The sequence below is a fragment of the Pogona vitticeps genome, chromosome 5, assembly GCF_051106095.1.
Source record: "Pogona vitticeps strain Pit_001003342236 chromosome 5, PviZW2.1, whole genome shotgun sequence".
Taxonomy (NCBI): Eukaryota; Metazoa; Chordata; class Lepidosauria; order Squamata; family Agamidae; genus Pogona; species Pogona vitticeps.
Window position 1 is genome coordinate 139898740 of NC_135787.1, and position 18163 is coordinate 139916902.

Here is an 18163-nt window from a genome sequence, read left to right on the forward strand (position 1 = left end):
ACTTCCTCTAATGTTCTGCTCCTTCCACCTTGCTAAACAGGTTTTCCCCTCTTGATGAGGATCAGGCGCAGGAGAGGTAATCCCCTTGTCATGTCTTACACTTCTTGGAAAATTAAATCATTAGGGCAAATTAAAAATTTGTTAGACAACATTCTTGGCAGTCTGATTTCCAGCAGATATCAAGATTGTTGAACTCTTCCATTACTATTCTCTGTCTCTCTTTAAATGCTTGGTAAGCTGATGCAAGAAATGTTCAGTCTTACACAGAGTTCTGCAAAGTTCTCCTGGAGTGATGACACTGTAGTTTATACCTAAGCACCCTCCATGAGCCTCCTATGTTCCAAATCATGGATTTTCTCACCCCATATGCATCCTTCATATTTGATGCCATTGCTCGCCCTCTCAACTTAACCTATTTTTTGAACAAGAGACATTCTTTCATGACTACATTCCAATCATAAATTTAAATGCATGAGATTTCAGTAGAGCCTATTAATCACACTTGCCTTCCTGTGTTAAGTTTTCAAGTTTATTTTTCCTATTTCCCACAGTCTGTGCAATAGACAGAGACACCTCAGACTATGAGTCATCACCTCCTGGGTTTTTATTTATTCTTGGTCCCTGCAGGTTCCTGAACTATTGTCTCAGTTTCTGGCCCACATCATGGTCCTGCTCTCCCCTGTTCTTGGCGTCCCTTGTTCTCTGTGTGAGTCCCGCCAGCCCCAGCCAGCGTGACAGGGAATCCCCCTTCTCTTTTTGGCCCCTGAAGCCAGTAGCTTTACTGGAACTTGGATTGGGGTAACAAATAACAAATTATATTTAGAATCCTGAGTATTAGTTCTGCTCATCATTCCCACATTCTCTCTCTTTAGTCCTTGGATTCTTTCACCGAATCAAAGTATCTTGGAGGAACCCACTTTTCTTCCTTGAGTCCTCTGCGTACTTGCCTGGCACAACCCTACTCCCAGGATGTCTTCCTCCTAATATGCCCCCACAAAACAAGGGGTGTCACCACTGAGGAAAGATATGTCGAGATTCTTCCTCCAAAGTTGTCTGTCTTCTGACCTCTTGATGTTGGTGGTTGTGCTGCCTCTTTCTCTGCCAGTATCTATTTTGGGAAGATTGCCTTCTTTCTCCTCTCCCTCTCTCTCCCCAATAGGAGGGACACAGGGGTGGTCTATACTCATATTTGGTGGCTTCTCTCTTGGGAACTCACAACAGGAGCCAGACACCTCACTGGGGATACTCTTTATATATATAATCCCAGTCACCTGGGGGATTCTGCTCTTCTGGAGACTCTTCTGCCAAGTAGCTGCCTGACTACTCATCCTGGGCATCTCCCCAGTCCTCGTCCTCTAGTGGTTGTTCTTCTCCCTCTAGTCCTTCAGTTTCCAGGGACCCATGGGCTTGGGAGTTCTCCCTCCTGCTCTAGGATACCTGTCTCTCCTCTGGCTCAGAGGTAGCTGCTTCTCCCTTTTGAGTGCAATCCTTTCCAACTCTGGAGTGCCTGTCTTTCCCTCTTGGGGTTCTTGCACCTTTCCAGTCTCACAGCCCTCTTCCTTTTGCCTTGGTTCCCGCCAGGTTTCTGCCACCCCTGGTGGTAAGGCAGCTTTTATAGCCGTCATCTGCCATGGACAAATTTCTGCTGGTCCTCCAGGGGTCATTCTCCAAAGCCCAGGACGGACATGACAATCATGGCTTCAGTTTGGATCCATGCTTCTCAGGAAGTGATAGGTCATGGGGTAGCTGCACTCTGTGAACTTCCACTGTCAGCTGGGCTGCCACCCCTGATGGGTTAGTGCAGAGGTCCACGTAACACTCCGGGAGGAAGTCTCAGGTCCTTGGTTGGAGTATGATGGCACACCAACAGAGGAATCTGGGACCCTGTCCCCTTCACACTCTGGAACACTATTTACCTTCCTTGCAGAATTCAATTTTAAACCCTCCTGGTCAGGTCTGTGAGACTCTCAGCAGCCATATTCTTCCCAACCCATGTGAGATGCAACCCATCTTCTCCTATGTCCTTCTTGGTGGAAACACAGATCAAGAAATCAGAATCCTTCCCAAGGACATCATCCATGTGGGGATGCACAGAATTAATCTTTCTCATTTGGGCCATGGCATTCAACTGGTAGCATGGGTGAAATAACCTTCTGTATCACAAGGTCCTTCATCATATTAAGAGAATTTGAAGCCTGTATTTGGCCATATCATTTGTTCCCATATGAGTCAGAAAGGAGAGGAAATGGTTAAAAGGTCTGATGAGTCTGGCAAAATCTATGTTATGTCCTGGATTTTCTTATGATGACAGAACACTTCTTGAGACATCCCGTTAGGATGCTGTCTCTCTCAAAAGGGCATTACCAATCAGCACCACTCATTTTCTCCTTTTCCTGGAAGTGATTGCTGTGTTCCAGTGGCTCAGGATGAGTGTCAATGGATGGGATCTAGAATAAACAGTGTAGCTCCAAAGTCACACCATGCTACCAGCTAATTTTGCTTCGGCACTGTATTTCATTTATTTCCTCTGGCATCTGGTGTGTTTCCTCTCTCTAGAGACATCCCTCCTCTTTTGGCCTCCCAGAAGAATCTTATCTGCTCTATCCAGAAATGTAAATGTTTCATCTTCCCTGATGAGTCAAAATGTGGATAGGTCAGTTTCAAGCCACTGTATCTTCTCTTCAATCAGGTACTTACTGCAGCTGTTATCTTCCCATATCATCAGGAAAAAAAAACCAGACATGATAGAGATGTTTCTGATCACTGCTACAGCTCCGCCACCACCCATGTCTCTTCATTCTAGGTAGGCAATGCCACACTCCTGGCTTCCCTCTCAAACCACCATCCCCTTCACTAAAGCCTCATGAAAAACACTTTATTTAGTCTTTCTGTTCACCAGCTCCTGCTCATTAACTCATGCCTGAATGGGACTGCAGCTACTGATAGCCAGAGCTGCTAACCCCAGTCAGTGACTCAGTTCTTCTCAGTATTCACTTCCTGTCAGCAGCAGCCAATATAACAACAAACACAAAACCACCCTGTATTTCCCTTTTGACTAATCCCAACCAACCCCATGTCAAATGCCCAAACAAGTCAGATAGGATGAGAAAAAAAGAAGATACAAAATAAGTTCACTGTGGAAATAACATTTCATTTTAAACAAGCAAGTTTCTGCACCTTAAAGTCAAGATGACTGATGTGGACTGTCTAGAGGCAATGCCTGGTGAAATCCTAAAAGATTGGGATAAAGATGGAGCATAAAACTTGGGTTTGTACTCAACTATGCCTATCCATCAGCCTGAAAGAGATACCACTGGTAGACTGAATTCCCCTTCCTCCCATAGCATTTGTGCATCCTCCCAGAGCTTGGAGCATTATTTTTAAAAATGCACTCAGTAGACCGCTTGTTACTTTGGGCCGGCAAGATGAAGATGCTTTGTTGCATTTTGCTTTGCAGACATAACAGAAAAATACAGTGAAACATTTTCCAGCATCCTCACTGGCCAAATCTGACATTGAGCCTTGAAACGCTCAACAAAAATAGTAAATATGACACGAAACAAATCTTGCGTTCTCCAAGAAAATGGCACAAAACTTTCCAAAGTTAGAGTTCCCCTAAAAATTCTACAGAAAGTAATAAAAATGTCCTTAAAATATAAGTTTTTGAAATAACTAGAAATTGTTGTTCAATACACCGTGGGTAGACAAGGTTGGTTGGCTTGGGAACCTGCAAGCCACATTGTGTCCACTTTAGCAATACACCACTGGAGTAATTTTGATCCTACCTGGTACACTATGTTTGAAATGTAACTTAATCACACCTTTGTTATTCTAAAATGCAGCTAGTTAACTATGTTGCTTGTAACTCTGATCCCGTAAGTACAAATCTCACAAATTGGTGGGATCAGCAAGGAAAAAGAGAGAACAGAAATGTTTGCTCACATAATGCTAGGTTTCAATCAGTGCTCAACATCACTTCTTGTTCTCGTGAATAATTTATTTAAAACACACATGTATATGTACACTTGCTTAATTATATGAAAACAGTATAAGCCTTTGGGTGCAGAATTAGATTTACATATACAACAGAATACAAATGACCCTGAGCTGTCCGTTTAACAGAAGAACTAGCTTGCTGCGTTAAACCAAAGGCCTTTTTCTCCATAATACGGTGCCTGTTGCTCTATTGCTAAAAAGGAGGATAGACTGTAAAAAAAGGGAATATGGAGGACAAAGATGCTCCCAAAAAACTGAAACAAAGAAAAAAAATCTTTCACAGCCAAAGATGACATTTTTCAGTTAATACAAAATTGTAAATATGTGCAAAATTGACAGAATAACATGTGTAAGTAGAAACACAATGTTGTTGTTTAGTCGTTTAGTCGTGTCCGACTCTTCGTGACCCCATGGACCAGAGCACGGCAGGCTTCGAAACACAATACCACTCATCAAATGTAGAAAACTGTGACTGATTAGATGACTTCTGTTCCCTCTACTATCCTGTTGTTGATAGAGATCTTCTCAAAGTCTCTGCTCCTCCTTCTAATGGCTCTTTAGCTTTAACCTGCCTCAAAGACACTTCCTTTTCTTTCTTCTTGCTTCTGCAGAGCTTCAATAGCCCTTTTTTCAATGGCCTCATGGTCTCAGAGTAATTCTTGGTTCCTAAGACAAGGCTGGCCACTGATGCATCACAAAAATGAGAACACTGAGAAGGCATTTTGCATAAAATGTCTATCTGTGCTAACTTAAGAGCTGGCTGGATGGTTTAGGTATCTGGTTACAGAGGGAGTTCAATTCCTCACTGTGCCTCCCAGGAGAAGAGCCAGCCTATGTGGCCTTGAGCAAGCTGCGCAGTCTCAGGGTGCCCTGAGAAGAACAGAATAGTAAACCATTTCCGAATATTCTTTACCTGGAAAAGCCTGAAAAAGGTCATCAAAAATCAGAACTGACTTGACAGCACATCCTTCTCCTCCTAATTTAAACTGCTACATGTAAATACAAGAGTCTTAACTAATTAGTTATTTGTTACACTAAAGCAGTGGTTCTTAACCTTTGTTACTCAGATGTTTTTGAACTGCAACTCCCAGAATCCCCAGCCAGCACAGTTGGTGGTGAAGGCTTCTGGGAGTTGCAGTCCAAAACTCCTGAGTAACCCAAGGTTAAGAACCAGTGCACTAAAGTACCATTGTTCAGTGGAAATAGAGACCAGATCTCCTAATTCCCAAACAAACACTCTAACCCCTATACTAGAAATGTGCACTTAAGCCACAATGGACTGCAATTAAATAAACAGAAAAAATAAAACTCAGGAATATATCTGTGAAGATTCTCGGTTATCCAGGTGAGGTTATCTGGAACTTGAGTCATGGCAACTGGACTTCTTTCTTATTAAACACTTTGCTACTCATTCAGTCTGGAGAAGCTATTTGAATGAGTCACATGTTTCAATCGAATAAGTAGTCCAGTTGCCATGACTTGACCTCCAGAAAAACTCAGGAATGTTATTTCAAAATTAGCTGCATATCAAGCATTGTGGAGGAGCACTTTCACCAGGAATTTGATTTGTATACATTACAACAGGGAAGAGGAATGACCAGCCCTCAGGACCTAAGACAGGATATACTGTAAGACAATTAGACAGGTAGGTAAATAGATGAATGTACAACAACAATCTATCCTAGCTAGCATGACTAAAGGTCACCGATAATGAGAGTTTCAGATTCCCTTCACCTTTCTTGTATCTGTGACAACAGTTTCTTTGTCCTTTCTTGTCCTCTGTCTTTCACACAGCTTGGTAGAATCAGGCAGGAATTCAAGTGCTGCAGCTCTAAAAACGTATTTCGGCAGACCACTGTGAACATTAAATGCCCCCACCCCATCCCTTTATTTAGCCTCTGCAGAAGCAGAGAGGGTTGTATAAGTGTGTGTGTTTCTCTCACTGTGTGTGTTGTTTTAACCCTCTGGCTCTTTCCAAACCTTGTAAATACACAGAATCTTAAAATACTGTTAGTTGTATGGGATGCATCCTGGGATATATGTGCAAGGTAAGTTGTTGCCCTTTACTGCCCAGCCTGGCTAAAATCTCCATTTTCTCCCCTTTCTTTTCCCTGGCTTCCCAAAGCACTGTGGCATTGCCACTCATCACCTCTCATCTCCCTCTTTCCTCCTCAGTGTCTCCTGAATCCTCTTGTCTTCTCCATTTCTGACTAGTATCCCAATGTTGTCCTTTTATTTTCTCAGTTCTGCTTCTCAGCTGTCACCTTCTCCTCATTCTCTGGCTTTCTCCTAACTTCCTGCTGGTTCTTTCCTTTCCTTTCCACATGCTACATGGCAGTGTGAGGGAGGGAAGGAGGTATCTCAGTGACTCTGGATGATTGCCCCTTCCTTCTTTCTCATATCTCAGCACAAAGGTTAGTGAAAAAGAAAATGGTGCCTAATGTGTGTTTTTGTCTCTTGCATGTCCTTTTCCCAGTTCCCCAGTCCAGGGATTCCAGCTATGAGGACCAGCTTTGAAATACAGGGCTGTCCCTCCTAAAATCGTTAACAGTAGCCACCCAAGTTCTTCTAGACATGAAGAAGACGGGGCTCTGTGACAAAACTTTCTAGTTGAACATAATGGATTTGTTTCATAACACATGTGTTTACATGTGGTTTAGTGAATTCAGGAATTTTGACATACTGTACCTATAACCTTCTAGGCTGTATTGACTTCCCCCAAGTTCCTAACAGAAGCCAATATTGGTTGAGTGGCTCTTATGTCAGTCAAGAAGACCAGGTCCCTACACTACACAGACTGGCTGGCCTATATGTTAGTTAAAAATCAACCTCTCCTGGAACTTTGGAGTAGTTTCTCTTTCTCAAGAATAAAGAAAACAGGGTACAATGGTTTTGAAACAGAGGAAATAAGCAAACCACCAAACAACAATTTGAAGAGCTAAACATGCAAAGCTATCTAGGAATATAAAAATAAGATGTAGACAAAAGTGGCAAGGGGAGTGGAGAGAAATCACAAATATGTTTTCTTTGAAGAATAAAGAGAAGTATAGTTTATAGAGCAATACAATGTCTTCCTATCTCCATATAGCCTTTTTAAAAACAACAAGGTAATGAGCTCCTGACCTCACAACTCTGAGAAATAGTTGTAGCAGGTGAAATATGTATAATTTGTCACAGACCAATGGCAGGAAGTTTCAGATAATTATTCAAATCAAATTCTGTTCCTGCTGAGAAATTTCAACATGAAATCTGTTGTTATTAATCATGGTGCTGACAAAAGAACTGTAGTTTAACTGTTCCTTTGTATTTTATTTCTTTAAGCTATAAAATGTATGCACTGAGTTTTGATATTTAACACTACCGTAAATAACAAACAAGAAAAGTATTGAAACTTTAAACCAATTTAAACCATAATTTAAAAGGACAGGCACATTTTAGGACAGCAGGAAAAGAAATGTTTCATAACCTTTCTATTTGTTAAGTAGCCAAACAAGACTCCTAAGAACATGAGAAGACTAGCTAAACATATGCATGCACACATACATTTATGTAGTAAACAGGGAGCATGACAGCATTATGCTTCTTTGATAAACCCAAATGTTGCAGAGTGAGGGAAATGTTCTCAGATCAGAAGTCTCTTGGAGTATATCTTGGAACACGACATGTTCTAAATAGTAAACAGGTGATCAGTCTTTGAGGCAATCTGTTTGTTGACTCCTAACAGAGCACAGCAATGGAATAAATGTGAGGCAGACCCTCATGGATGAGAAAGGTAGTGAGCATTCACTAGATTCTTTGTTTCATTTCTTTTTTATTATTATATGGTCATAGACCCAAAAATACAAAAATAAAAACTATATAAGATATACAGAATAAGTAAGCTGTTAGAACACATCAGCAGTATAAAACTTGAGTCATGTGGTTGTCTTAATATAACATTTTACGAATTCTTAAAACTGAGAATAAAAACTTAGCCATCGACTGTGTTATTAATTGGTTCTCTCCGGACAGCAGAAACTTCAGGTAGTGTGTGGGAGGTATACTAGTACATTTACACATTATTGGGTAGAGGTAACGGATACATTCAGACCTATGTAAGCTACATTCTAGAATGGTATGTGCCAAGGACTCAACTGTTTGTTCCCCACATGGGCATATTCCTTCTCCATAAGGAATGTTATTAAAGCACCCTTTTAACAAGGCTGAGGGAAAGCAATTAAACCTAGCCCTTGAGAAGACAAAATGATACCTTGGTGCTGTGATTCGATATAATTTGCTAACTTGGAGAAGTTAAAATTTAAAGCAAAGTACATTGGTGAGCAGGTCATGTCTGCACATGCTATTGAATACTGGAGATCTTTGTCTTTAATGTCTTGTACAAGCATTGACTTGGTACTATCTTAAGGCTGACTTATTAAAGACCATCATGATTGGTTTGAATGCTGAAGATGACAGATCAGTAATTTCAATAAACGTACTATATTCTATAATAACAGACATGCTACCAGTCTCTCCAAATAGTCTTAAAACATATGTCAGGAGATGTCAGGGAAACCTCCCCTACACAAACGGTCAATACAATTGAAGATAATCTGACCTATGGTGTATAGTGCCGTATGGGTACAGCCATGGTGTCTTTCTAAAAGTGAAGTCATTGATGAGATTACTTGATGAGATCAATTCAGCAACAACATTAGCATGAAGTACATAATAACGCACCCAAGGATTTTTGCATTTTAATTGCACACCATCAATCTTGATTCATTGGGGAAATGGTTTGATAACTGATTTATTAATGTAGCCATTCTAATAAAATATTTTGTTTTTATTTGCATCTCTAAAGACATATGCTAAGGCACCTTTGGTGCCACTTCATGGAGAAAGGCAGGATACAAATATTTTATTTTAACAAATCAGTGGCCTGAAATGTTTTAGCTAGGTGCCTGTTTTTTATATCTTCAGAAATGTTTAATTATTTGATACTCTACTAGAATACTAAAGTTACCAAATGTGAGAAAAAGCAGATGCATTTTACTGATAATCACTATACTTGTATTTGCTTTGTTCATTGCCAAACCATACTCAAGTTTCATCTATCCTTGACATGTCCATTTTTTGTAATGTTCCCCTAGTGGTAACTGTCTAAAATTTCAGTGTGTCCAATACTCTCTTGCATGAATTAAAGGCTTCATTTCCTTCCAGTAACTTTGACATCAAACCATACATTGGGCCACATGTGTCCTTTCCTGTTTGCATGGAAACAAATACATCTGAAGTCACTATATATAACAGGGGTCTCAAACTCAATTTACCTGGGGGCCGCTGGAGGCAGAGTCTGGGTGAGCCTGGGCTGCATCAGATTTTCCGCCAAGCGGAGCAAGATCCTGAGGAAGCTGCCCAGGAGTTTCCTTAGCCCATCTGGGGCTCTGAGGAGGAGGAGTGTGTGAGCCCTTGTTGCCAGCCACGACCCCCTCCAGCTCCTTCTTCACTACTACTACTACCACCAGCAGCAGGATGAAGAAGCGGAGAAAGGAGGAAGTAGCGGTGACTGCCTAGCCGGGAGAAGAGCACGACATAAAATTAAAAAACAAAAACAAAAACAAAAAAACACCAAACAAACAAACAAACAAACCTCACAGAATTCACCTTGCCAAAGGAGAAAAGCCCCCACCAGTACCTGCAAAATTAAACAGAATGGGGTGGAGTGGGGGGCCCACAGGTGTGCACGCATGCACGCACACAAACACACACGGAGGTCCGACAACCTTCCTCTGAGGCCCCCCCTCAAAAAGGCACACTCCGCAGCAGCAGCTACCCCCACCATGACAGAGGAGCAAACTTTGCAAGGTGAGCCCAGACAGCCTCCAGAGCCGAGGCAGCTGAAGCAGGATGAAGAGGAGGAGGAAGCACCACTGGGCACTGAGGCAGCCACTGGCCAGGCTGGTGTTGGGGGAGCCAAGAGAGAAAGAGAGCCAGAGAGCTGCTTCCCCAGAAGAGGCGGTGGCAGCAGCAGCTGCTGTTGGCGGCTTGGAGGCGCTCTTCAAGGACGGGACAGGAGGGAGCTCCGCTCTCAGGCATCGCTCAGTGGTGGCTTGGGTGTTCGGGGAAAAGGGCACCTCACTCGCCGGCTCTCCCCCAAGACAGCGCCTCGTGCACCCTCCATGCAGAACTGCAGCCTGCCAGCCGGCAGACAGGGGGGCTGGCTGGCAGGCTGCAGTTCTGGATGGAGGGTGCAAGAGGCGCTGTCTTGAGAGAGAGCTGGCGAGCGAGGCGAGGCTTTTTTTAAACTCTTGACAGCAGAGGACGTGTGGGTGCTTCGGGGGGGGCAGGCAAGGCGGGGGGGACAAACTATCATACAGTGGGCTGCAAATGGCCCCTGGGCCACATGTTTGAGACCCCTGCTATATAAGGATTTATTTATTTATTTATTTTATTGCATTTATATGCCGCCCATCTAGACATAGTCTACTCTGGGCGGCTCACAACTTAGAAGATAAAAACAATTTAAAATATACAGTTTTACATTAAAAAACAAAATGATATAAAATATAATATAAATTTACGTCTCCAGCAGACCTTTGCAGATGCAATTCCAACTCTAAAGTACCATCAAAGCAAAAAAGTCCTGCTTCAAGTATTCATGGATTTCATTTCCTATAACAGTAATTTAAAACAGATCACTATTAAAGTACTAAGCATATGCAGAAGCAGAGCTGGGAAATGTTACTTTTTGGCATTACAACTCCCACAATATCAAAGCCAACATAAATCCTACCTAACTTTCCCTTACTGAGGCTGTTGATGCCACTGCTCAGTTTTTGCCCTTTCTCTCTGCCAATCTAGCTCTTCAGAAGGACAGGCTGTGTGATCTCAATGTCTTCCAAGAAGCAGGAGAAATCCAATCATTTCCTCTCACACCTGGAAGACTGAAACACAAACTTCCAAATAAGTCCAGGAAAGTAACTGACCTCCTTTTCTCTCTCCCCCCCATATCTAATATTTTCCCTAGCATATCAGCTCCCATACATCTCTTTTGGTTATTTTTGGTCTATAAAGAAGAGAAAGACACAACCCTTTCCCCATATTGCTCACTATAGATAGCCACAGATAAAACTAAACACCTTTTTGCAATTCTAACCAAAGGTACAAAACCACGGTCAAAAATCAAAAGGATGTTGAGGTTTTTCCCCCCTCCAGACTACAACTTCCAGAGATCCACAACCAGCATAGCCTCTGGTCCATAAATGTCCCTCAGCTGATCGGCTGGCTCTGAGGAGGCTTAGGGAGGCTTGCTCAGCATCTTAAAAGCCTGCCTGTGTGTCTTTGTGCTGAAAAAATCAACACAACATGCTTTAAAACATGCTTTTAAATTGGCTTCGTTGGAAAAAAAAGGTTTCAAAAGTGCTTTGCAAACTGTTCCCTGCCTCCCCCCTCCTTTCCTGAACTTTTCTCGACCTAAGAATAAAAAAAGAAAAAATATCCCCATCTAGTGGTAGAGGGCGGAATAGCAGCTTCCCATTAGTTTCTATGGACGGAAAGGAGCAGATACGGATTAAATGGTTTTCAATGCATTCCTATGGGAAATGCAGATTCGACCTACAAACATTTCGATTTACAAACTGCCTTCCAATACAGGTTAAGTTTGTAAGTCGAGACCTCACTGTAACAGCATTTATCTCCACTGCTCTATCTCCATATTCTAACCAATATTTTGTGCTGCTATTATCACGTCATCTTCCATTTTCCATCTTATGGACCACACATCCATTCTCAAGAGCTTCATACACTCCAGGTATTGTCTCCCTTTCCTCATCTGCCACAGCATGCGTCTCCCTTTCATATCAAATTCATAGTAATCTGATGCATTTCTGCTGTTGACTTCTCCATAAGGGATATTAACAAATTGGCTCTCTGCTGCACTGTATCTTCACCTTTTTCTTCTAGAACCTTCTGGGTTTTAAGAATCAAATTATGTGTCTCTGTTTATGGTTTTAAAAAGTTGGTTCCCTGTCACAGTTTCACTTCTTTCTCCATCTTCACTATCTTGACTGTAAATTCCATTTGTGTCTCCACATCTTTAATTTGTTCGAACAGCTGATCCATCTCTGTTTTCATCTGATGCAGTCCATTAAGTACAATGTTCTGAATGCTCTTGAGGATGTCTTAGTGTTCCATAATCGGAGGTATTATCTAGATTTCTTTCAAGCAGGTAGTGACCACAATAGTTATTCACAATAATAGCTTAGGGCAAAAAGTTGACGGAAGGAAGGGCTCCCCCCAGACTGTTTCTGGCTGCTTCACAGATTTAAATCCATCAGTAATTTATAGTTATATTGTCCTGAAAAAGCAGGTTTTACTGCTGCAATAGAAGCAGGGTTTTTTTTTCTCCCTTCCCCTTTCTGTTTCTCAGCCAAGCCTCAAATGAAAGGGGGGGGGGAGTGTTTGCCAGTCTGGCCAGATCCAGATCCAGTCACCTTCTTTGACAGATTACACCCAGGTTCTTCATTGTATTGTCCTTAGCAGTTCCATATGTAAAACAAGTCACTTACTTCAAGTTTGGTCAAGATTGTTTTTCCAAAATCCTTCTGTATTTTTCTGCTGTCTGTCTTTGGGCATTCACAGCTCTGTGTCAAAATGGTGCTTTCTCAGTTTCTGCTTTTCAGATTGTAACTTCAAAGAGAAACCAATCCAGGGATCTCCCAGTTCACTCTCCTTCTCAATCAGATTCTGTTGCTTCAGACTTTCACTTCTCCTAGTAAAAGTCCTTCTCCCCCACCCCAAATTTGAGAGGGTCAAAACTAAGTGGCCTCAGTTAGTTTCAGGAGCCTCCTGAAACCCAGCCAATCTCGCTGCAAGGAAGCCCCACCTCCCTGGACATTCTAACTATTGATGCGCTTTGGAAGGTACAGTGGGACTCCTGTATCTGCAGGATCAGTATACATAGTTTCACTTATCCAGTCTGAAAATATTAAAAATATTAAAAGGAAAAAATCCAGAAATTTTTTTCACATGTATTGCCAGAACCAGCCAGTAGAGGGAGCCAGAGACTGTGCTATGAATAGTGAAAAATACATAGTGTGGTCTCTGGCCCTCTTTAGTGGGCAGTTCTGGTAATGCATGGAAACTATTTTTTAGGTTTTTTCTCTTTCCACCATGTTATCTATCTACAGTGGTGCCCCGCACAGCGACGTTAATCCGTTCTGGATTAATCGTCACTATCCGGAAACATCGCAATGCGGGAGGGAAAACCCCACAGAAATGCATTAAACACATTCCTATGGGGCGAAAACTCACAGTTATGTGAAGATCCTCCGTAGCGCCGCCATTTTCGCCACCTCAGTAAGCGAGGGCAGCGCGCGAAAATGGTGGCGGCAGCCATTTTGGAACCGCCAATCAGCTGTGTTAAAATGGGGCCTTTGGGAGGACCACGGGGGAGGGCTCCCCGCGGTCCTCCCAAAGCCCCCATTTTAACAAAGCCGGCCAGTGGGCGCTTTGGCCGCTCTGAAGCGCCCGCCGTGAAAATGCTGGCTGGCGCCTCAGAGTGGCCACGGGGGAGGGCTCCACCGCCATCATTGTGAAGCGCCGGCCGGCCGAAGCGCTTCGGAATGACGGCGGGGGAGCCCTCCCCCGCGGCTGCTCCGAAGCGCCCGCCGGGGGCCTATGGGGAAAATCGCTATGTGATCGCTCTTGCAATCGCAAAAAATGAATCGCCATGTGGATTTGTCATTAAATGGGGCACTCGTTATGCAAGGCACCACTGTATGTATGTATGTATGTATGTATGTATGTATGTATGTATGTATGTATGTATGTATGTATGTATGTATGCGTGCGTGCGTGCGTGCGTGCGTGCGTGCATCTATCTATCTATCTATCTATCTATCTATCTGTCTGTCTATCTATCTGTCTGTCTGTCTGTCTGTCTGTCTGTCTGTCTGTCTCTCTCTCTCTCTCTCTCTCTCTCTCTCTCTATCTATCACATTAGCCATTATCCATGGTTTTCAGTACCCATGAGGGTTTGGAGAACCAATCCCCAGCAGATATGGAGATCATACTGTATCTCAGTGAAGTCACCGGACATGCCGTGCGGGACTTCTGCCAGTGTAACATACTGTCTGTAACATATGCCCTTTTTCTTTCCTTTTTTAACATAGTTATACTACCAGGACCAAGCATGTCTGTGTTTGTTCAGATGAATGCCTGTCTTTCTCCCAATTTTGGGTTCTCCTTTTTTGTTGATAAGCTGGTGTCAATGACCAATGTTTGTAACAGTTGTCTCCTACTTCCTTTTTCTTGTTTTCTCTGGGCTGGAAGTGGGCAAAAAATTATCCAAAAAAATAATTCTGATGTTATTGCATAGCCTTTTCCAGCTATGTCATTACATAGCTGTTTACATTTCCCCATTCACAGAAATAGAATTTTTTGTGGATATCTTTTGGTAGAGAAACATACAAACACTGACACAGAAGAGAACCTGACACATGGGGTCCTCCAGCACTCACCCTGGTATATAATCCACCTCTTAACAACCCTCCCAGACTCTTTTCACTAATTTTGGGGTTGCCATTTAACATGTAATAGAACTTTTCACCCTGGAATACCCCTTCTACCAAGAGCAGGCAAACAACCTGTGCTCTCTTTCCACTCTGCTTAAACACTGTCATAGCTAAGGGCTGAGTTTACACTGCCCTTTTAGAAAGAACACTTTTTGGTGAAACACACACAACCCTTTATCATTTTGGTGACACAAATCTGACGTTTTAACAAAATATTATAGCAGCAGTGGAAAACAGCTTTTTACCAAAAATAATAAACAAGATTTGTAAACTAAAAATAAGTATCTTTAAAAATAACACAGAAGAATAAGAAGATTCAAGATTCGCAAGCTCTTCAGTTCTTTCTCCGCACAGCTTTTAACCACTCCAAAGCTCTCCCTCTTAAACTGAGACTCAACTCTAAGCTAACACAAAACCCTTTCTCATCAAAGGGCACAGCTACTAACAAAACTAACCAAATCAAATCAGAACAAAACTGAACTTCTCCATCAGGTCTTTCTGTCTGTTAAATTAAAACTTGGATAATCTAAGGTCCTTTCTCTCACACACTCCTTGTACATATGAAACAGCAGGCCCATAGTCAGGCAGCATACCAGCCAATCAGAAAACAATTGCATCCATAAACATTCTATGCCCTACAAAAAGCCCTGCTTTTAATACTCTTCTGGCAGACACCCAACTATCACTGCCAATCTAAATCCAACCACTCAGGATGTACACCAATATACAGTGGTGTCTCGACTTACGAAATTAATCCATATTGGAATGGTGGCCGTAACTCAACATTTTCGTAAGTCGAAGCACCATTTCCCATAGGAATGTATTGAAAACCGGCCGAAGAAAAAAAAATACCCCCCCCCACAGATAGTAGTGAACAGCAGCAGCAATCATGGACAGCTGAAACTGTGGATTCTGGCTCCTCATATATGGGAGTCATACTGTACATGATACATACACAATGTGAGATTGTGTTGGCTCTATTTGTGTGCTTTATTCAGGCACAAATCAAGTCTGCATGCCAGTTCACGTGCTTGTTAGCAAAATACATCAAAATGTGCATTAGTTTCAATATAGGAAGTAAAAAAACTAAAGTCTTATAACCCTGATCTGAAAGGCCAGGTTAAAAAAAGGAAGCAGAATTTGAAGAAACAGTAAGGTAAGGTGACACATCTTTGTCTGTATCATTCCCCAACCTGCTCCACTCCAGCTGGCCATCTTTCTTGTCTTTGAATAGTTTACAATTGTTCCTTGAAGAATTTTTCCATACAGCTTATCACCAGAGAATTCATTTGTGAATCTGCATGCAAAGATGCAGTCAGAATACAATGACCTCTTACATTTCATCGAAAAGGATACGGAAAAAATAATAATATGGTAATTTCATACATAGAGATGGAAAGTATATTTCCATTTGTATTTATTTTTATAATTTCAACAAAATTACAGTGTACCTAATTTCTGTGGATAAAACTGTGACCAGATGACCTGCATGTCTGCTTAGTATGAACTGTGGCTGGGCAAATTTCTATGTATTTCCAAATGAGGTACTTCTATTATGAATGTTAATGCCAATAATAACTATACAGCACATTGCACATTAAGATGTGCTGTAGAATTAATCAATAATACAAAATAGCAAAAATTATTAAATATTTCTATTTATTTTCTTCAGCTGCAAAAGGACTGTGTCAAAATAGAGCTATTAAAAATGAGTCTAGGATTTGGGTGGAATTTATGAGGCACTACATATTTTCAAAATATTCATTCTCTTCTCCATAAGAATTCAAGTAGATTTTAAAAACTGTACCCTAGAAGATGTTTGAGGCATAGAACAATTTGCTGGCAGGCTGAAATTAGATTCCGTGTTATGTTCACAGATAGGCTGATGTTGCTCCACCTTCCTTTATGCACCTTGGTGAGGCCTTCAAACCTAGAGCTTGAGTTTCACATAAACTGCTTCTTTTATGCAAAGACTGAGATGTGATACATCTCCTTTGTATTGTCTCCTCGCCACAGCTTTTTGAAAATAAGAACACTATGACCAGGAGAAAATCAAAGGCATGAATAATAAAACAGTGAGTATGAAACTAGAAATACAAAAGGAAACACCTCTTAAAAACTGGCCCCTTCAAAGACACAAATCTTGACAGAAAGGAAACACCACAGGTAACAATTCTTAGAACATAAAAATTGAGGGCTAGTAATGTATCCTACTGTTACTAATACTGTTTGGCCATCTTCGCAGTTCTGTTCTGCTTAGGACACAGTGCACCATCTTCTTTGCAAATAATAAAGCCACGTCACAGAACAAATAGCATGGCTTGGGATAGTTATTTCTTTGGACCACAAGTCCCAGAATTCTGGATGGAAATGTTGGCTGTGGTCAGTTGAAAAGGAAACCATTTGTATTCCCAGTACCGGCTCTTTCAATAATTTCATTTCTTTGTAGGTTTCCAGACAAAAACCAATATGCTCCCCAAATGGAGAGGAAGAGAAGGGAAAGAGCACTTGGCAAACAATGGGAAAAGGCCTGACAGGTAGAAGAGTCCAAAGTGATAGATGAAGTCCTAACAGTCTAGAGGAATGGTGCAGAACAGGTTGTGTTCTGAATTTCTGTGCTATCCAAAGAATTCCCCTTTAAACTGGACAAACTCTGATACATATTACTTTCCAAGATTAGGACTGTGTCTTGATATTTGTGAAGTGAAAATATATCAAAGCACCCCAAAACATGCACAGAGCATGCATGAAAATCTTTCACCTTAATTCTTCCTTTTCAGTGGAAAGACAAGCAGCACACTTATCCTTCCACTGGAAAAAATAAGAATAAAGATGAGTTTCAGATCAGACTGCTTCCAGGTTACCATTAGGTGCAGAATCTTTCTTTCCTAGAAATTAGTACCATATACTAAGGATGTGCACAACAAAAATGTTTGCATTTGTTTTGCTTTGGATACTTTCAAGGGTGCCTCTTCTTTATTTTTTTGTGTACCCCTCCTTTCATTTAACACAAAACAGTTCACTGTTTCAGACCATTTCATTTTTTCCTCATTTGTGTCTTTTCCTCATTTGTGTTTTCTGGGGCTAGTTCAAAAAGCCGCCCCCCCCCCAAAAAAATCCTATAAAAATGACTCCAGAAACCAACAAATGTAGTGGAAATAGTTAAATTCTACTCTGACTGTTCTCAAAAATTGAGAACTACATCTAGTTCTCAATTTTTTGGGAACTAGATTGGGAACTACATCTAGTTCCCTAGATGTAGGGAACTAGATTTTGGGAACTAGATTGGGAACTACATCTAGTTCCCTAGTTAAATCAAAGTGCTGCTTATATACTGTCCTAAAGCAGTTATAGCACTCTCTGGGTGGTTCAATTATGCAGGGTACCCATTGCCTCCCCAGCAAGTTGTGTACTCAGTTTATTGGCCTTGGAAGGATGGAAGGTTTAGTCAATGTTGACATTGGTTACCTGAGCCCATCATTTTCTAACTCCAGTCATGAGAGGAGTCTTGACTGCAATACTGCAGTTTAACCACTCTGCTCCAGTTACTGGAACCTTGTGGCAGTATTCAGTATCTTCTTAATCCAGCCTTGAACATAAAACTCAACAGA

At 41.6% G+C, this 18163-nt stretch overlaps 1 protein-coding gene across 6 annotated transcripts in view; it reads right to left on the reverse strand.

Annotated features, from left to right (window-relative positions):
• Nucleotides 1–18163, reverse strand: part of SLC38A1 (solute carrier family 38 member 1) — a 68356-nt gene that overhangs the window by 44424 nt on the left and 5769 nt on the right. The window lies entirely within an intron of this gene.